This window comes from Equus przewalskii, chromosome 14 (genome assembly GCF_037783145.1).
Source record: "Equus przewalskii isolate Varuska chromosome 14, EquPr2, whole genome shotgun sequence".
Taxonomy (NCBI): domain Eukaryota; kingdom Metazoa; phylum Chordata; class Mammalia; order Perissodactyla; family Equidae; genus Equus; species Equus przewalskii.
This window is the reverse complement of record NC_091844.1, coordinates 22,239,442-22,261,134: the sequence shown is the minus strand read 5'-3', so window position 1 is coordinate 22,261,134 and position 21,693 is coordinate 22,239,442. Positions and strand designations below refer to the sequence as shown.

At 37.7% G+C, this 21,693-nt stretch overlaps 1 long non-coding RNA gene across 1 annotated transcript in view; it reads right to left on the bottom strand.

The window, feature by feature from the left end:
* Positions 1 to 372: 372 nt before the first annotated feature.
* The window catches only part of LOC139075620 (uncharacterized), a 91,398-nt gene continuing 70,077 nt past the window's right edge, over positions 373 to 21,693 (bottom strand). The window contains exons 2-3 of the long non-coding RNA XR_011526226.1: positions 11,469 to 11,605; positions 373 to 1,897 (exon numbers count right to left, since the gene is read on the bottom strand). This is a non-coding gene — a long non-coding RNA (uncharacterized lncRNA). The remainder of the gene's footprint in view (positions 1,898 to 11,468; positions 11,606 to 21,693) is intronic.

The following is a 21,693-nucleotide window of genomic DNA, read 5'->3' as shown; positions in this document are numbered from 1 at the left end:
AGTATCAACATCATCAGAACTTGTTAGAAAGGCACATTCCTTGCCCTCATCCTGAATCTACTAGATCGAAACCTCTGGCAGGTAGAGCCCAGCAATCTATGTTTTAAGAAGCAATCCAGTTGATACTATTGCAGTCTAAGCTGGGAACCACTGCTCTAGGACAAGTTTTCCCAACCCACTTTGGATTGGATAATTATTGTAAGGGGCTGTTGTCTACACTGGCACACTAGGAGGTTTAGAAAGATCCCTGGACTCTACCTACTAGATACCAGTAACACTCATCCCAGTTGTGACAGCTGAAAATGTCTCCAGACATTGCAAAATGATTCCTGAGGGGAAATATCCCTGGGTGAAGAACGACTGCTCTTGATCAATAGCAATCAATTTTATTTGGAACTTAGTAAAATGAAGACTTCCGGCAAAACTCTGCAGTCTGATTTAGTAGGTACATGGGAAGAGCCTGTAATCTGTATCTTCAATAAGGATCCCCAGGTTAGTAGCCTATGAGCCATATTTTGAGAAACACAGCCTCTGAAGTAATGGTTCTCAAACTTTCCTGTGCTTTAAAAAAATCTCTATGTGTGGCTGATTTCAATAGGCAACCATGTTTGAGCACCTGCTCTAACACAGTCGTTTTCTACCCTGGGCAAACATTAAAATTCCCTGGGGAACGTGTAGACCTCTTCATGCCCATGCCCTGCCTTCAAACAATTACATCAAAATCTCTGGGTATAGGACTGTGGCATTAGAAAAGTGACTTGAATTTTGCTGCACATTGGAATCATCTGAGGATCTTTAAAAAGTACCGAGGGCTGGAGACTTGATAATAACAGAGAATTTGGTATTATTTAGAAAACAGTGTCCAATATATACCAAAGAATCAGGACTGTTCAAGTTGCACCCCATACAATTACATACAATTGGGGATGATTACTGGGCATCAGTATTTTCTAAAAGTTCCCAAGTGATTCCAACGTGCAGCAAAGTTTGGGAAATCCTATTACAGGATTTTGGCCCTAACAGCTGTTTAGCATTTGTCAACAGTTTCTTATAGATCACAAATTTTTGAGAGCAAGAACCAGGCCTGCAACTTCTTTATGTATTCTGTAATTTTTAACAGTGTCTTATGCCTTTTCAACAGATACTTTTTAATGGATTGATTAACTCAGGCAGTTGAGACAATTTAATACTCCACAATTATATATTTGCCTGTATTTAACTGAGGATATTTATAAAGGATTGAGGCTAATACATTTTTTCAAGAGCAAGAAATAAAAAGTAGATTTATTTATCTCCTCAGTTTTACACTTTAATAAACACTGTGTATTTATATATATGTATGTGCATATACATTTATATATACATACATATATATACACACAGAAGCATGCAACATACTGTGCTATAGATTATAGGAGTTATAACAGAAATAATAGAATTCTTTGTTTTAAACAGGTTTAGAATTGAAATAAAAGATGGAAGTCATCTTTTTTCAATGAGCTCTTCATATAATTCCATTATGTTCTCACAATAAATTAATACAAAGTATCAAGCTTTGTAAATTTTTTTTTTTTTTAAATATCTTTGCCAGAGCATTACACTTTTGAGATCTTCTCTTTTCTCTTAGCCATTACTCAACAAAGACTGAAAGCTAACCTTTCTATTAGGCAAGGAGGAAATAACATGGAGCAAGAATTTGCAGGAATGTAGCTATTGAAGTGGAGCTCACTCTTCTGGCAAGTTCTCTAGCCTGAGTCTTCTATCTTTTGGTCACTCTGGGATTTGCTGTTTGTTGTTTCCTGTCTTGTTTCCGTGGGCTGGGTGTAACACTAGCAGTTCAGAGACAGTTTTCACCATTCTAGGGCCTCTGTTTGATCTTTTCTATGAAGTTCCCCACCTGTGAAATAAATAGTGTGAGTTCAGGAGTCTTTAGTTGTTGTTTTAAATAAATAAAATCTTATTTTTAATAAAATTTCACTAAAAGTTTTAATGTATGAAACATTCCAAAGCAGAGCTGCTCTGACTGAGCAGAGTAGGGTCTCTAGAGAGTTCCTTACACAGCTTCCTCTGCCCCTGAGGTGCCTTCCAGAACGCCTGGTCTCAGGAGAACACAATCTGAAAAGCATCAAACTAGATTTTTCTCTAACTACTTTCAGCTCTAGCATTTTTGGCTAATTTTTGTTGCTTCGTGTGAGTGATTGTAGACCTATAAAGGAATAAGAAATAGAGGATTTATGTAGATCCAGTTGAGGGACAATGTGGAGGGCGTAAATATTGAGAAACTTCCATCACACAAAGAAATTGCAACGCAGATCTCATGGAGAGACGGGAATTTTTCTATATCTGCCAGAAACATAACAGAATCTCTTCTGTGCACCAAAAGAAATTATGCCCTTTCAAATATTAAATGTCATCTATTGAAATGCCAGGCACTATTAAATGTGGAGAGAGAAAATTGGAAAAGATTCTCTCCTTTTTCGAAAGTCACTTATACACATATCTTACATTAAAGGAAAACCCTAAACCTCTCTGCAAGAGTTATTCCCTCTGCAGCTGTTGTAGAGCTATGACAGGTCAGAATGGTGTGGATTGAAGAGTGGGATGTTAGTGCAGTGAGATTTGTTTGTGCTTTGGACTACATGCTTTGTGGCTTTATGGAAGGATGTTCCATTTCTCTGAACAGTGTCCAGCAAGCTGCAGCACAAGGCATCTTAACAAACTCTATTTGGTGGGGAATAAACAGCATGCTGAGACTTCCATGAGGGCCCAATGCAAAACATTCTGTGATGAGGTTCCCAATCACAGTGTCTCAGAACATACATATAAACAAGCCGACGAAGTTCTGAACGTACCTTGTGGAATGAGCTAACTGCCTCCAGTGGAAGAGACAGCAGAGCTGAGGCTAGGCTCCCATTGTTTACTGCTGATAGTAAAAATTAATAATGGATACCCTGAGCATATATTATTTATCAGCCCTGATCTTGGACACACAAATCTACTGAGGTCACCAAAGCCATCTTTTATTTTAAATTCAGGGCCCAGCAACTAGAAAACAAAAAGGAACAAAGTAAGTTAACTGGATGTTAGATAGAAAAGATATAAGTAGAAAAGCCTCTTTTCTGGGATAGAATTTTTCTCAGCCAGAAGTGTTAATATTTTGTTCCAAGGGGCGGGAGAGGGGGATAACAATTGCTCTCTGGTTTTGAAGGTGACCATTTTAGATCGATAAGTGACTAAACGCTAGGCGTGTGATGTCATCAGAAGATGATATAAATTTCTAAATGGATTGTTACCTAACTTTTAAGGCTTCTTTACATGAAATATCCGTAAGTAATTTTACTTCAAAGACAGGAAAAAGGCTCCCCAGCCACTCACAATGCCTGGTTCATTTGTTCCCTGATGTGGGAGATCTTTTAGCATGAAGCAGCAGGGTTCAAATTAAGTCCTTTCCACACTCGCTTTTCCTTCTTTACAAACCTAAGGTAACAATTGCTCTCTCCCCGGAGGGCCTTTGCATTTCATGTATACCCATTTACCCATGACTAGACTGAAGCCAGTTTGAGGACAGGCCCATACCTCTTATTTCTCTGTGTATCCAAAAAACATTAAATCATACAGTTTTCCATGTAGGAAACTCACATTGGATAAATGAAAAAATTAATGAAAAGATAAAAATATGAACAAAAGTATGTGTCAAATATGAGTCAATATAAAATTTTCTTATAAAAACAAACATGAATCTCTACTGGAATTTATGACATTTCTATATATCATAAAATCTCAGAATTTTAAAGGCTTCTGGGAGAAACAACTCATTATGAATATAAATATTTTTTTAGGCTACTGGGTGTGACTTGGGTGATACCATGGTTTAGGCTTTTGTATATAGTTCACTTATGTACACTGCTTATGTGCCCAACAAGATAACTTTGTGAATGTTGGGAACCTGTGAACATTTGTAGAGCTTATATTTTCTTGATTGTCGTGGAAGATAATTGAGGCATAGAAATTTTGCGTCTTGCCCAAGGTCATCTAGATAGTAGATGTAACCAGAATTAGAACTAAGGTCTACTCATCTCCAAAGATCTTTTTATCATAAGAGGAAGCCAGCTCATCTACCTATCATGGTTGGTAAACTGATAGTTAATGCTCATGTCGTGAAAAAGGGAACTGATCAGAGGAAATACCAATGAGTTGAATAATCACTCAAAATAGTAAAGGCTAAAAATAATTCAGCCATTTTTTGTTTGTTTGCTATATCTTATACTTTCTTGGCATCATTTAATGAGAATCCAATGGTTTTCAAAATGGTAAAAATCAATGACTGGAGAAAATATCAACAAATATAACTCCCTTTCCCACATCACATACCCACTGATAATTAATATTGGACATTAGTTCCCAAGCACAATATTCAATATGTTTAGATTATAGTGTCTTAAAATTATATATCTCCCTCTCCTGGATATTCCACTACATAAATTACACAAACTTTGGAAGTTTTCTCTCCTATCACTTTCACTGTAAGTCAGACTATAATTACTATTCTAATTGTTTCTTATCCACCCCTTAGATGAAGCTTCACCTGGGTAGTGATAACTATTTTAAGCTACAGTGGAATTATCTGCCTCACTTCCACATTGACATCTTTACTTAGCTCTTTGTTTATTGATGGAAATAATGATGCCTTTCTTTCAAGAAATGAAGAAAAGTGTTCTCAAGGGGGTTGTTTGAAATAAGTGCTTTTTCTTAGTTGCAACAAAAAAGCACATTTTGGAAAGAATTGGGCCAAGTAAATTGTATCTCTCATTCATACCATGTGATATTCAGCCATATTTGTAATGGGATATAGGTAACCCTCAGAGTTCTGGGAATAGAAACAAAGATAGAGAAAGGATAGCATGTTCAGAGATAAAGATTGGGCTATATAGTTTTTCCTCTCAACTAAGGCAAATGCGCTGTTTATTTGGTCTTAGTTAAGGGAGAGTCAGCCGACTCTAAACATCCACAGCCACTCTCTAGTTGATCCAATTTCTTAAACAATTTATTCAGGGACAATTCTGAATAGAGATTTATGGGTTGTATTGTTGTTATTGTTTGCTTGTTTGTTTTGTTTAAAGTCCTTTCCCAGATCAAATATAAATTCCCCAGCTACAGATTTATAAATTTTTCAGTTTTTCTCCTGCTAGTGATTTCTAGTTTCGTAACATTGTGGTTAGAAAAGATACTTGACATGATTTAAATCTTCTTCAATTAGCTAAGACTTGTTTTGTGGCCTAATATATGATATATCCTGGAGAATTTTCTGTGTGCCCTTAAGGAAAATGTTTACTCTGCTGCCATTGGATAGAATGCTGTATATACGGTTATTAGGTCCTTTTGATCTAAAGTATAGTCCAAGTCCAATGTTTCCTTATTTATTTTTTTGCTGGATGATTTATCCATTGCTGCCTGTGGAGCACTGAAGTTCTCTATTATTATTGTATTGTTTTCTATTTCTCCCTTTAGATTTGTTAGTTTTTCCTTAATATATTTATGTGCTCTGATGTTGGGTGTATATATATTTACAATTGTTATATCCTCTTGATGATTTGACCCCTTTATCAGTATATAATGACCGCCTTTGTCTCTTGTTACAATTTTTATCTTAAAATCTTTTTGTCTGATATAAGTATATTCACTTCTGCTTTCTTTGGGTTTCCCTTTGCATGGAATATCTTTTTCTATCCCTTGGCTTTCATTCTATGTATGTCCTTAAAGCTGAAGTAAGTTTCTTGTAAGAAACATATGGTTGCATCTTGATTTCTTTCCATTCAGCCACTCTATGCCTTTTGATTGGAGAATTTAATACATTTATATTTAAAGTAATCACTGATGGGTAAGGCCATTGTAATGTCATCTTATTGTTTTTTGGCTGTTTTCTATTTTCCTTGTTCTTTTCTTCCTCTTTTTGCCTACTTTTGTGAATTGATGATTTTCCATAGTGGTATGCTTTGATTCCATTCTTTTTAATTTTTGGGTAGCTACTACAGGTTATTGCTTTGTGGTTGCAATGAGGCTTACATAAAACATCTTAAAGACACAGCAGTCCATTTTATTCTGACAACAACTTAACCTCAATTACATAGAAAAATCTTACCCTTTAATTCTCTCTGCCTATGTTTTGTTTTTGATGTCAGAATTTACACCTTCTAATGTTTTGTATCCATTAACAATTATTGTAGCTACAGTTATTTTTAACACTTTTGTCCTTTAACCTTTATACTAGAGTTATATGATTAACACACCACCACATTACAATATTAAAGTATTACACGGGTTTCACTATATACTTTCCTTTTTTAATGTTGCATATTTTCATGTTTTTCTGCTACTAATTAGCATCTGTTCATTTCAGTTTGAAAAACTGCTGTCAGAATTTCTCATAGTGGTAATGATTTCCCTCAGCTTCTGTTTGACTGGGCAAATCTTTCTCTCTTCTTTTCTAAAGGACAATTTTGCTGGGTAAAGTACTCTTAGTTGGCAGTCTTCTTCTTTCAGCACATTGAAGGTATCATTTCACGCTTTCTTGGCCTGCAAGGTTTCTGCTGAGAAATCTGCTTATAGCCTTCTAAGAGTTCCCTTGAATGTGAAGAAATTTTTTTTCTCTTCAAACTTTAAAAATTTTCTTTGTCTTTAATTTTAGAGAGCTTTTACTAATGTGTCTGGAGAAGATGTTTTTGAGTTAAACATTTTTGGTGGTTTATGAGCTTCATGAACTTCTATGTTCACATCTCTCCCCAGATTTGGGAAGTTCTCAGTCATTACTTCTTTAAATAAGCTTTCTGCTCCTTTATCCCTCTATTCTCTTTCTAGGACTCCAATAATGGATAAATTGTTTCTCTTAACGGTATCCCATAGTTCACATAGGCTTTCATCACTCTTTTTTATTCTTTTTTCTTTGTTCTCCTCTAATTGGATAATTTCAAGTGACCTGTATTCTACTTACAGATTCTTTTTTCTCTTTGATTAAGTATGTTGTTGATGCTCTGTATTATATTTTTCATTTCACTTATTGTATTCTTCAGCTTTATAATTTTTGTTAGGTTCTTTTTATGATTTTTATCTCTCTGTTAAACTTTTTTTTATTCCAGTATTGTTTTTCTGATTTTATTGAATTATCTTCCTGTGTTTTCTTGTAGCTTACCAAGCTCCCTAAAAACAACTACTTTGAGTTCTTTATCAGGAAAATTGCATACCTCCATTTCTTTGGGATTGTTTATTGGAAAACTATTGTGTTACTTCAGTGTGTCATGTTCTTTGATTTTTTGTGTTGATTAAAGTCTTGCATTGTTATCATCACCTTTGAAGAAACTGTCATCAACTCCAATCTTTACTGACTGACTTTGGAGAGAAATACCTTACATCACCCTGTTATTGATTTCAAGGATTTCTAAGAACTTTTCTATGGATATGCCTGTTGCACATTTCTTGTCCCTTCTTTGGGGTAAGGGAGATTCTTAAGCTTTATGCCTTTTCTTTGACCTTACAAAGTTACGCTGGGTGATGACAGACTCCCATTTGCTTTCCCTAGGGATGGTGCTGAATGCTTAAGTTTGTGTGGTTTCTCCCAAAATTGAAGAGTCAGTCTGACTTTCTATGTGTGTTCACCAGTTATTGACAAAGTCTCACTTTCACTGCCCTCAAAATCAAGCAAAGGATGATGCTCATGGAGATGAGGTCCATGTTAGTGAGACACATAGAGTGTTGGGGGTGCCCACAGGCTACTTGGGGGATATACCGGTGATGTATCTCCAGCAGCCCAAGGACATGGAGTCTGCAAAGTGCTTAGTAGGATCTGCATCCCTTTGATGCCTTCTGAGAGCCCTGACTGCTGTTCTCCCAGCCATTCCCTTCCCCCAATTCATGCAGCACACCTCAGTATTCTGGATGGGGCAAGAAAAACATTGGTCTCTGGCAGTGTCTGCAAAGGTGGGGAAGCCTGGCACTCACTCACATGCTTTCACTCTCCCCCGTGGGAGAAATCACAGGCTAATAAGGTCACTTGGCACTGAACTGTGCCACCTCGAAAAAGGGCTGATGTGGGTAAAGTAAACTCTACCTCTTACCTTCTTCAATGCTTCTAATTTCAGATTTTTTTTTTCTGCTTTCTTTCCAGCCCCTTGCCCCGGTACATAGTTGTATATCTTAGTTGCAGGTCCTTCTAGTTGTGGGATGTGGGACGCCGCCTCAACGTGGCCTGACAAGCGGTGCCATGTCCGTGCCCAGGATCCGAACCCTGGGCCGCTGCAGCGGAGCGTGCCAACTTAACCACTCAGCCATGGAGCCGGCCCCCAGACTTCTCTTTGTTCCAATGGTGTACTGGAACTTCTCCACTGGATTCCTGGACTTCCAAAGGCACTGTTGTCCATGGGTGATTGTCAACATCAGTGTTCTTTGTAGAGGAAATGGTAGAGAACTACTTTGCCATTTTGAGGACATCACTCTACCACATTTTCTTTATCTATTCATCTGTTGATGGGCACTTAGGTTGTTTCTACATCTTAGATATTGTGAATAATGCTGCAATGAACATGTGGATACAGATATCTCTTCAAGAGAGTGATTTCATCTCCTTTGGATATATATTTCAATAAAGCTGATTCCTTCTTTGAGATATATACACATATATACCAATAAAGCAGAATATACATATGTAAATATATAGTATATATACATCTATATTTGAGCTGTATTGATGTATAATTGACAAGCAAAATTATAATATTTTAAAAGTGTAAGTGATGATTTTATATATATATATACACACACACACCCCTATATATATATATATACACATACACACAAATTGTGAAAGGATTCCCACAATCAAGTTAATTAAGACACCCATCACCTCACATATTTACTTTTTTTGTTGAAAATGCTTCACATCCACTATCTTAGTAAATTTCAGTTATACAATACAGTATTATCAACTATAGTCACCATGCTATATATTAGATCCTCAGAGCTTATTCATCTTATAACTGAAAGTTTGTACCATTTTACCAATCTCTCCCAATTTCCCCCACCTGTCATCCCCTGACAGCCATCATTCTACTTTCTGTTTACATGAGACCACCTTCTTCTTTTTTAGTTTCCACATCGAAGTAATATGATATAGTATTTGTCTTTCTCTGTCTCACTTATTTCACCTAGCATAATGTCAGAAACTTCATGCATGTTGTTGCAGATGGCAAGATTTGCTTCTTTTATAAGGCTGAATTACATTCCATTGTCTATATCACATTTTCTTTATTCATTCATCCATTGATGACTTTTAGGTTGTTTGCATATCTTGGCTATTGTGAATAATGCTGCAGTGAACATAGGGGTGCATGTATCTTTTCAAATTAGTGTTTTCATGTCTTTTGGATAAATATGCAGAAGTGAAATAGCTGGAATATATGATATTTCTACGTTCAATTTTTTGAGAACTCTCCATACTGTTTTCCATAGTGGCTGCACCAGTTTGCATTCCCACCAGCAGTGTATATGGATTCCCTTTGCTCCACATCCTCACCAACATCTCTTTTCTTTTTAATAGCCTTTCTAGGGACCAGCCCAGAGGCACAGCTGTTAAGTTTGCATGTTCCACTTTGGTGGCCAGGGGCTCACCAGTTTGGATCCCGGGTGCGGCCCTATGCACCGCTTGTCAAGCCATGCTGTGGTAGGCGTCACACACATAAAGTGGAAGAAGATGGGCATAGATGTTAGCTCAGGACCAATCTTCCTCAGCAAAAAGAGGACGATTGGCAGCAGATGTTAGCTCAGGGTGAATCTTCCTCAAAAAAACAAAAATAGCCCTTCTAACAGGTGTGAGGTGATACCTCATTGTGATTTTGATTTGTATTTCCCTGATGATTAGTGATGCTGAGCACCTTTTCGTGTACCTGACATGAAATGTCTATTTCATAGGCATGTCTAGGTCTTCTCCGAAAAAATGTCTATTCAGATCCTCTGTCCATTTTTTAATGGAATTATTTGGGGTTTTTTGCTATTGAGTTGTACGAGTTCTTTATGTACTTTAGATATTAACTCTTCATTAGATATATGGTTTGCAAATACTTTCTCCCATTTCATAGACTGCCTTTTTATTTTTGTTGATTGTTTCTTTTCTGTACAGAAACTGAAAAAGCCTTTTTTTCTTTTTCCTGAGGAAGATTCACCCTGAGCTAACATCTGTGCCAATCTCCCCTTTTTTAGTATGTAGGCAGTCATGCTTTGCTGGTGGCCAGCACAACATAGCCACTAACACAGCAGTGCAGTTCCCCACCCGGGAACCAAACCTGGGCCACTGGAGCAGAGCATGCAGAAGTTAACCACTAGGCAACCAGGGCTGGCCCCAGAAGCCTTTTTTCTTATTCCATGTTCTATCCTTAGACCCAGGACAGTGTGTAGAATTAAGTAAATGCTCAGAAAAACTTACTTTTAATAAATGAATATCTAGCAGAGATCGTTATCAAAGGAAGAAGTCACTGTGAGCTGGGATGCTTGAGAAAAAGATTCAAATAGAACTTCGTTTTCAAAATGATAATGTGTCTCTCACAAATGTGTGTCACTTTACTTAGAAAGGACAAGTAAAGGCATCTAAATTTGGGGAAAGACTAAGCAAATATTCTTGGATGCTTGGATGATGAGACACAATGTGGGAGATGGTGAAAACCTGGATTGCTCATATTTGTGGTAGGACAATTTAATAGAGTGACATTTTTAAGAGCAATCAATTTCTTACTTTCTGTTCATCAGGCACAGTTACTCATTCCACAAACATTTAACAAATGCCTAATTTACATTGGGAAATGCTCTAGACACTAAGGAAATATAGTAGGGAAAAACAGCCCAACTTTCTGTCCCTGAGACAAAAAATATGGAAACAAATACAATAATTAGTGTATACTAAATGATGGGAAGGAAATAAACAGGACACGTGATAGGCACTGAGGTTAAAAGGTTGAAGACATACCTTACTCAAAGAGAGTGGTTCATGATTTATTGATTTAAGTGGAGAAGCAAAACAAGCAGAAGTTAAAAAAGCAAAAGGTAATCAACTAAGCGCTATAACAGAAGTCTACATAAAGTGCAGTCTACATTAGGGGGCACTGCAGTCAAGAGCCTAAGTCTGAGGTCAGAGAACTACCTGTGAGATCTGGGCAAGATTCTTCAACTCTCTAAATCTCAGGTTCTTCATTTATGAAATAGGTGTAATTGCAGTTGAATTTTTAGGAGGATCAAATACACCATGCAAAGCCCTTTCTTTCTGGTATACAGCACATTCTCAAAAACAATTATCTCATCATTATTTGCATTTATTTAGTTTGTTATTATAGCCCAATTACTGTTTTCTGTATCAATTAACTTTTACAGTTCCCCGTTGATTTACACCTTCTTACCACAATACGGAGCTCAAGCCGCAAGAGATTATGTACTTTGTGCAAGGTCACATGGCTGGGAGTAGGTGGCAGTTCAGGTCCTTGTGCTCTTAACCACTATGCTGTTCAGGCTTTCTGGGCTCAGGAGTGGAGGTAAAGTGTGGGCTTCACATTGGATGATGACCAGGATTTCACTAGGCAAAGACAGGAAGAGGATTACTGATTCACTGTTGGAAAAGACACAGAAACTTGAAAATATTCAGCGTATTAGGAAAATAGAGACACTTCTTTATGGCTAGAGTGTGTTTGTGCTGGAAAGGTGAGGGAATGTTGGAGAGGAAAATGAAAAAGTTAGGATAGGGCAGTGGTTCTCCACATTTTTAACATGCTTAAATTAATGAAGCTTCCCAAAGAGCTTTTGTTCATGTTATTTATCGGTATTAACTGTTAGAAATTGAAACCTAGAAATGTTTAAAAAGTTCATTTATTCATTGAAGAGTAAGAATAATGGACCCATTCCATGTTAATATGAAAAGTATATATTTTACAAATCTCTTTACTGTGTGGTGCATTAGTTTCCTATGCAGCCTAACAGATTACCACAAGTTTAAAGGATTAAAACATCAATCGCTTGTCATCTCAATTGCTGTAGCTGAGGAGTCCAGGCTTCACTGAACTGGATCCTCTGCTTAGGGTCTCACAGCACTGCAGTCAAGGTGGTGTTGGGCTACGTTTCTAACTGAAGGCTCAACTGGGGATGATCACGTGGATTGCTGGCATAATTTACTTCCTTGCAGCTGTAGGATTGAAGTCCCTGTTTTCCTCTAGGCTGTTGCTAGGGGGCACTTTTAGCTCCTAGAGTTCAATAGCAATTCCTTGCCATATGGTTTTCTTACAACGTGGCAGCTTCCTTCTTCAAAGCCAGCAAGGGAGCCTCTCTCTCTAGTATGCCAAGATGAAGTCTTACATAATGAAATACAATCATGGGAGTGATAGCCCATCACTATTGCCATATTCTGTTGGCTGGAAGAAAGCTACAGATTCCAAAAGGGAGGGGATTTTACAAGGGCATTGGATACACATCAGGGTGTGTCTTATACATGCAGCTTAATAAAAAGCAGCTACATTTTTAGATCTGCTTTTATTTTCAACTTGTAACTGAATATTTTAACAATCTTTCAGAGAATTATAGACGTTCTTCTTTAACGCTACATCAAAACTCAACAAATGGTAGTTTCTTAGAGATTAGTTGCAAAATAAAAAGTGAAAGAATATTAATGAGCTTTTCATACAGTTATATTAAAATTCATTGGTTTGCCTACATGCATTATTTTGACCTCAAAGATCCTCCAAAAGGTCTCGGTGGTCCATGAGTCCCCAGAACCACTGGGTAAGAGGCCTGTATATAAGTGTAGCAATTTAGGGAAGCCTTCTGTCTCTTTTTGTTTATAGACAGAACAATATAGAGATTAAGAGGATGGACTCTGGAGTCAGACTTCTTATGGATGAATCCCTGTGCCATCAGTTATGAACCATGTGAGTTTCAGCGAATTAGGTAAACGCTATGAGTTTCATTTTCCTAATCCGTGAATTTGTAACACTATTAGAACTTATTTGAGGGGATTGTTGTGAGAATTAAAATGTATGTATAGTGCTAAGCCCAGTGAGTGATTGTTAGGCAATTATACCACCATGCCGCAGTAGGTATTTGACTGTATGGAGGTAGAGGAACTGACCTACTTCATGGAAGTACTCACATGACTCATCTGGCATGTGAGTTACAAATTCAATCCAGCACATGATCTTCCTTATGAGCCCCAGAGATAACGTTTCCCACAAAATCTTGGTCCCTTCTGATAGCTGGGTTTCATTACTTGCTTTCCCTCCTCTGTGGAGGCCTCTATTTAGTTACCACTATTAGTTACCTCATTTTCATGCTCATCTTTTGACCTTCTGGATCAGCTCAGTTGTGTGAAAAGATACTACAGAGGTGGGCATTTCAGCATCTACAACCTTGTCTATATCTGGAAATGTGTGGCTTTTCCCACATGATTGTCTTGTTTTCACATCATCCTGAAATTTTCTATATTCATCAAGCAAGCTGTTTTCCAAAGCTCATGTTGTTGAATGATCTCTTGGGCTTGGATTAATATATAAAAGGACTCTATCCTCAGAAGATTTACCAGTCTTGGAGGTTCTAAATTACTTTCTTTAGTACTACATTTAAGCAAACCATGAGACAAATGAATTTAAAAACATAGAGAGAAATGTTGAATCCTTTTAATAGTCATGTAATCTGGATGCTTCTAAGAAGGGCAATTGAATTGTACTTGGATCAAGAATGTCCTCATCCAAGGCTATGATGCCAAATTGGCTCTTACAGTGGTCTAGGTAAAGCCTTAAAAAGAGGCTCATGATGGTCCCATGACTGATATGGCATAGTTCAAGATGTTGGCATCAGTGCCAACTTTGTCCAAAGAAAAGGACCACTTTGTGAATCCAAGGGACACAGCACATTAGGTTTCAATTTTGACTTATCACCCTACCACAATAAAGACACTATCCTTGTGGTGGATGGAAGCCTTAAGATTAGCACATTTCTTTTGCATCAATCCCTACCTTGCTCTAGACACCACTATGTTCTACAACATGGTTTCTCAGCTCTAGCTCTATTGATATTTTAGACCAGACGATCTTTTTGGGGGCGTGGCGTGTGGGGATGGTGGTGTGGGTGTGGGTGTTTTGTGCATTTCAGGATATTTAGCAGCATTCCTAACCTCTACTCAGAGGATGCCAATAACACATCTCCCTCCCCAAAGTTGTGGCAACCAAAAATGTCTCCAGACAATGTTAAACTGCCAAATGTCCCCTGGGGGGAAGCATCACCCCATCTGAGTTGCACTGTTGTATATCAATAGCATTCTCTTCCCCCAAGGGCATGACTCTGTAACTGTAAGTTTGTATCACAGTTTTAGGTGGGGCTCTTCAAGGTTCATTGCAAATAATCAACATATTTACTGCCTCAGGTCCAAAAATAAATGACCAAAAACGCATGTCATTCAGAAATTAGGTTTAAAATCCTTCAAGTTTTAGATATTTACACAAACTTTTATCCCAACCACTAGCAACATGATTTGTCTACCTACTTCCCTACAGTTTATTGCCTAAAACAACTCACTATTCCCCTTTTCCTTGTTTCAGAACAACTATGGTTTTTAACTTTGATATTTTCTTACAATTCCCAGTACTAGTAATAACCTCCAAGCAGGCTAGTACCTGGAGGAAGTATAGCTAACTAAGAGATACCTCAAAATATCTTTCATCGTACCATAGTACATGGAATATGTCTACCAGACTACAAGAATGAGCAGCTGAATGAAAGCAGTGTTCTGGTTCAAATGGAGACATATCACTACCCATCTACGCTTAAGTGTGGAGGACCTGTTCTTGGGACCCTTATTGTGACACTGATTATCAACCCTATGGCTTCCTGACCTTAATTTCCCCCATCCATAAGCACTATTACTATCTTCCACTGCCTTCTGTTATAGCACTGTAAAGTCAAACTCTTCAACACCTCCTCTACTGGAGGTTGTATCAGAGGGCAGAAAAAGATAATATGTTAGAGAAAGTGATAGTCTCCTGGTGGAACTACTTCCTTTCCAGGTGTAAGATGAAGGTGGTAAAATGAAGGAAAATTGCAAAAACCACTTTTTACATCAGAAATGTGCCAGACTACCTAGACCCACTTGGCTTTAGGGAGGAGCGATCGGAGGGATTATAGCTGCGCAGTCAGCCTGTTGATTTGTTCCCAGAAGGAACACATAGAGTGTGAGGCCATTATAGAAGAAACTGTAACAATCTCAGAGCCATGTCTCCGATAATTTTTCTGGGTTCACATTCTTTTTAGTTCTTGTGTGTTTGTTTATTCATCTCCTCTCCCTGCTTTCTTAAAAATATTTTTTCAAGTATTTTAAACATACTGGAGAGAACAGGGAATAATAAGACACTCCAACACAGACAAATCTCAAAAAACATAACAGTGAGTGAGTAGAGGAAGTTGGGGAATAATATATTGAGCATGATATATAAAGCTCGAAAACCTGCAAGACAACATGAAGTAATATTTCTCAATATTGAATGCTAACATTTTGACATACTAAATCAATATTTAAAACAAGAATTAAAAGGTTACCGCACAGCTGAAACCCTCATGCTTCCTCCCTCTCCCCTGAGAAAATAATTCTATCATGATTTTGGAGTTTATATTTCTATCACGTTTTTATGATATTTTTGCATATGTATATATTCATATAAAATATATAGCACAGTTCTCTATGTTTGCATCTTACAAGATATATCATGCATGTCATTGCGTTTTTTTGAGATTTTTTTTTCCATGTTGATACATGTAACCCTAATGTGTTCATTTTACTGAATATCCTTAGGTAACTGTATTAAAATGTATCTGCTTATTTTTGTCCTATTAATAGACATCAAGATGTTTTTTCCTCTAATATTTTGAAATTAGAGACACTGCTGCAATTGGAATTCCCATTCATACCTCTTGGGCACACCTATAAGAGCTTTAAATATTAGACACACAATGGACTTAGCAACTCTGTAGGATAATATATGTCAGGTTTTAGTATCCAAACTCAGTACTTGAGGACCTGTATTCCTATACTCAGATCAAGACCAAGGATACTGCTGCAGGGGTTTTCAATACCCCAGCCACATTTTCACATCTGGTAGGGGACGTCTGGTACTCCTCTTCTCACTGCCTAAATAATATTCATTTCCATGACTTCAAGTACCATCTATATGCTGACATCATCCAATTTGATAGTTCAGATTTAAGATCCTGGGCTTTAAATAGCTGCTTTATTCATTCATTCATCCAAAGAGGAAATATTTATTACACCTCTACCAGAAACATCAAAATCAACATGTCTAAACTGGGTTAATCACTTGCCTCTGCCAAACTTATTTTCCAAGTTTATTACTAAACCTGTCTTTAATTTTTTTCTTTGTCCTCAATTCTGATCTATTTTCTCCAATCTTTTCTTCCCACTGGAGTGGGAGTAGTCTTTTTAATTTGAAAATTTGATGATGTATCTCCCCTATTAAATAACCTACAATAGCTCCCCATTGCTTTCAGGACCCCAAGGTTAATGTAACAGACATGATTTTTCTCTTCAACCCCCACGGCTCTGTAACTCCAATTTACAGATGAAACCACTAGTCTCCAACTCCAGTTTACAGATGAAGCCACATTACAGCTACATACAGTTCGTTGTGCCTTCTTTCACTGCTTGTATTTTCACTGCCTAGAATTCCTCACTCCCCTCTTCACCAGGCTGACTCCTTCAGGCCCTTCAAACTCAGCCTTCCTCAAGAAGTCTTCTCTCATCTCAGTTAGGGTCCAGTGGCTTTGTTCTGATTTCCTGTAGCATATTCTGGGCACCTCTTTCATTTCACACATCATACCATGTTTAAATTGGGAGCTCGCTTCCTTGTCTCCCTCACTAACTCAGTGCTCTTTGAAGTTAGGCGAGAGCCTTATGTCACTACTCCCTATATCACTACTTACCTAAAATTGAGGTAATACTTAGCAGATTTTAATCAAATGATGAGACAAGCACAGTTGAAATGGTTTCCTCAAGATCACAGAGTTAGATTGGGCCTGGAATTTAAATCTACTTATTTCCAGTGCAGGTCTCTTTTCATCACCAAACAGAGAAAGCGTCATTTTTCAAAGGTAATATTGAAATCTTTCTGTGTCATATGATATTAGAATTGCCAAGGAAACCTTTCTGTGTCCAAAATGTCATTTTTCTTTATCAACTGGTTCCTAAAATTGCATCAGCAGGAATATAAAAAGAATAAATATTTAAAATGCAAAACTTTAAAAAGAGGGAATAGTAATTTACACTCACCCTATAGTATACACATTTGTAATCAAGTAAAAATGATGATATAAGAACCTCTCCCTTGGGGCCAGCCTGGTGGCGCAGTGGTTAAGTGCACGCACGTTCAGCTTCGGCTGCCCAGGGTTTGCTGGTTCGGATCCCAAGTGCAGACATGGCACCGCTTGGCACGCCATGCTGTGGTAGGCGTCCCACATACATAGTAGAGGAAGATGGGCACGGATGTTAGCTCAGGGCCAGTCTTCCTCAGCAAAAAGAGGAGGATTGGCAGCAGATGTTAGCTAAGGGCTAATCTTCCTCAAGGAAAAGAAAAAAAAAAAAGAGCCTCTCCCAGTGGCAGATAAGGAGACAGGATGAGGACCTTAAGTACTAGGAACTTGAAGAACAGGTGAAATGGCTGGAGATGCTAAAAGTCAACTCCATTTGCCTCATTTGGGGCTGGTACGTTTCTGAATCACATTTACCAATGTGCTTCTTCAACTGTTTTACTTGTTCTTGCTTGTTCTTTGACATCCACACTCAAAGAAACTTACTTACGTGTTGTCTTTTCCTGTAGGAATAAGTATGATTTTTGAAACTCATTAAAGATTGATATCTAGTCTACTAACAAAGATAGAGCTATAAAAACAGTTAAACAATTTATGTTAATTAAATAATTACCACCAAATTCTGGGTGGTGGAGACCTTTAGGGAGAAGACGATGATGTGGCTCGGGCTAGAACACAGGAGACGCCGTGGGAGCAGCAGCTCCTCCCCCTGCTCCTTCTCCTTTTCCTTTACTTCTTCCTCCTCATTTTAAACTGGGGAGTATGTCTTTACATCAGTGTCGACCTTCAGATTTGTGTTTTGTGTATTTTTCTATATATGTGTTTTATTTCAAACTAAAAAAATATTTATGAAAAGCACAAAAATAAAAGCAAAAGGAAGATAGATTTTCAAGGGTAAAATAACTATAAGGGAAAATTTATCAGTCCAATATAAAGATTAGGAAACTGAGATGTAGAATGGGAAGGATCTTTTAAAAGGTAATGATGGAATGAGGCTGAAATTTATTGAGCTCCAACTAAATGAGTTTTCTCTTAAGAGAGTCTATTAGTATTATTCTATCAATAATTTTATTAAGCAAGTATTTTTTTTTAACGATTGGCACCTGAGCTAACATCTGTTGTCAATCTTCTTTTTTCTTCTTCTTCTCCCCAAAGCCCCCAAGTACATAGTTGTATATTCTAGTGGTGAGTGCCTCTGGTTCTGCTATGTGGGACACCACCTCAGCATGGCTTGATGAGCGGTGCCATGTCTGCACCGAGGATCCAAACCGGCGAAACCCTGGGCTGCTGAAGCAGGGCACGCGAACTTAATCACTTGGCCACAGGGCCGGCCTTGTAAGTAATATTCTTATACCTCCACTTTAAAAGGAAGAAAACTGAAGATGAGGGAAATTAAGCAATTTGTTCTAAGGTAGGGAAAAAAAGAAAGCAGTTCCTGACAGCTGGGGCCTGGTACTATCAGCTGTGTTTTGGTGCTCACCTGTAGAACATAAACAAGTTCGCCAAACATCAAGGCTAAACAAAGCTGCTCTGTGATCATGATGGATACAGCAAAACCAGACTACTTGTGTCTGAACACACACACAAAACGTAAAAAATAGCCACATCACGAAATGACCAAACACATCACTTTCCTGGCTAACGAATGACTGCTGTTTCTCATCAATTATAATTTTAGCCTTAGTTTATTCTTCTTTATAGATAAGAATTATTATAACAAGGAGTCATGTAATTAACCACACTTCATAATAGCATCTAAGCCATGGCAAAGCCTTGCCTCTTTCAACTCTCCTGAAAACTAACACAACCCCAAGTTTTGTATTAATTCTTTTTTAACACTCTCTGACTGAGAAGCCCCATGATGTGTGTTTTTCATCATTGCAACAAGCAGCATACCCAACCTGTTCAACCACAGGTGCACTCCTAGTTGTCTTTGGCTGAAGGGCATTGACTGAATCATATGTGACTGCTTGCTTTGAAGATAAGTTGCAATTAATACGGAATTCTGTGCTCTGTTTAGAGGTGGAGAGCAGAGGATAACAGAACAGGTTTTGAGGTAGAGATGAAGAAACTTGTAAGCATGACAGATTTCCTATACTGCCAAGTATCATGGCTTCTTGAATCTTCTCCATGCTCTATAATTTGCTTCCTTGTGCTGAGGCAGATATTTATGTTTAATACCAATGGTATACAACAGTTTTAATATCTCAAGAAGATACTGTGACTCCATTTTAATAGGCTTGGTAATGAATTTAAAATTTATTGCTTAATGATATATTTTTGCTTTTGCTTAGGATACACTGGCAATTTACAGAAGTCAGATGTGCTCACAGTGAATGTAATGCTGTTTATAGTTACATAGAAAGTAGCTTTCCTTTTTTCTTTCCTCATTTCTTATCTCTAAAATCTCCTGCATATGAATTTGTAAGCCCTTGTTTATAGACACATGCTGTGTGCTTAAGACCTCCCACCAGCTCATTGATGCATTAGATCTTTGAGATAAGGAAGAGTAATGAGGATGAGCAAGATAAGGTAAATGAAAGCCTGAAAATGATGAAAGAGAAGCATGGAGACTCAAAGGTATGATGGCTTCAGTTAATGGTCTTTCATGCTTTGAACTTGCTGCATTTCACTGTGACTAGACAATTCTGAAGCTAGAGCCAAGAAACCATTTGAGAAACCGATGAAAATGAATATAAAGAACTCTTAAAAAGGTATAACTACATTAGTGTAAATGAGAGAAATACGGAAAAGGAACCAAGATAATACATAGAAAAGAGAATGCAGAAAGAGAAAGACAAGTTTTGCTGACTTTTTAAAATTTTTATAGTCATGTGGTTTTTAACCATACTTAACAATATTTCACATTCTTCCGTTGAAGAAGTGGATTCTATGTTCCCTGTCCTTGAACTTGGTCATGACTTTGTGACTGTCCCGATGTATAAGTTTCAGTGAAAATGATGCTGTGTGACTTCTAAAATTAGGTTAGAAAAGGCCATGCAGCTTCTGCTGATTCATCTTGGAACATTCACTCTCGGAGTCTTCAACAAACACTTAAGAAGCCTGACTATCCTGAGGAAGCCATGAGGAGAGCCTATAAGGAGAGACAATGGAGAGACAGAAAGATGCCCAGCAGTTTGAGCCCCAGTGGTGTTAGACTGCCCAGCCCAGGCTCCAGAACATGGAAATGAGGACCTCAGCCTCAGGCAACACTGGACTGCCAATGCTTGAGAGACTCAAATAAGAACTTCCTGCTGAACTTAGTTAACTCTTAGATTTGTGAGGAAAATAAACGTCCTTGTTTCACACCACTGTTACAGAGTGGTTTGTTGAGCAGCTATAGATAATGCAAACATAAGGTGCACTGAGTACCAGTCCACAAGCCATCCTTGGGTAGTATGGGGACCAAAGATGTTTATATAGCACATTTTCCCCATCTCTTCCTCCCTTTTCCTCAGAAACTTTCATTTGAAACTCAGGACCAGATATCCAAATATAAAATTAATTTCCAATAATTAACATTTTCCACATTTATAGAATAGGTATAATAATATCTATTCTTTCTAATATTGTCAAAGAGGCTTGAATGAGGCAAAATATTTGAATTTTTTTAGTTCAACAAGGAAGCACTATGTGAACACACGGTTATTAATATTGTTAGCAGGAATAACCGTAGCTAACATTTATTGAATACTGAATATATTCCAGAGACTCTTATGGGTGCTTTACTCATTATGGGAGTCATCCTCTAAGATGACTCCCAATGAGCCTCAACTACTGGTATTCATGCCTTTGTATAATACCCTCCCCTTGAGTGTGGGCTACACTTACTGGCTTGACTTCTAAAGAATAGCATATGGCAAAAGTAATGACATAGGCTACAAAAGACAAGGACTTCAGCCTTGCTTGCAGATTCTCTGTCTTTCTGACTTTGATGAAGCAAGTTGCTATGTAGAAGAGTCTCACAGGAAAAGGAATGGACATCAGCCTCCAAGTAATAGCCAGAAAGGTACTGAGGACTTCAGTCCAAAAACCCACAAGGAATTGAATTCTGCAACAACCATATAAATAAATTTGGAAGCAGATCCTGCCCTAGTTGAACCTTTATTCCAGCCTTGTGAAAGATCATAAAGCTGAGGACTCAGTTAAGCCATGCTCAGATTCCTGACGTATAGGAACTCTGAGATAATAAATGTGTGTTGTTTTAAACCAGTAAGTTTTGGGGTAATTTTAATGCAACAATAGATAACTCTTATGTCTGCAATGAGGAAACTGTGACACAGATGATTACTAACTTAGGGTCTC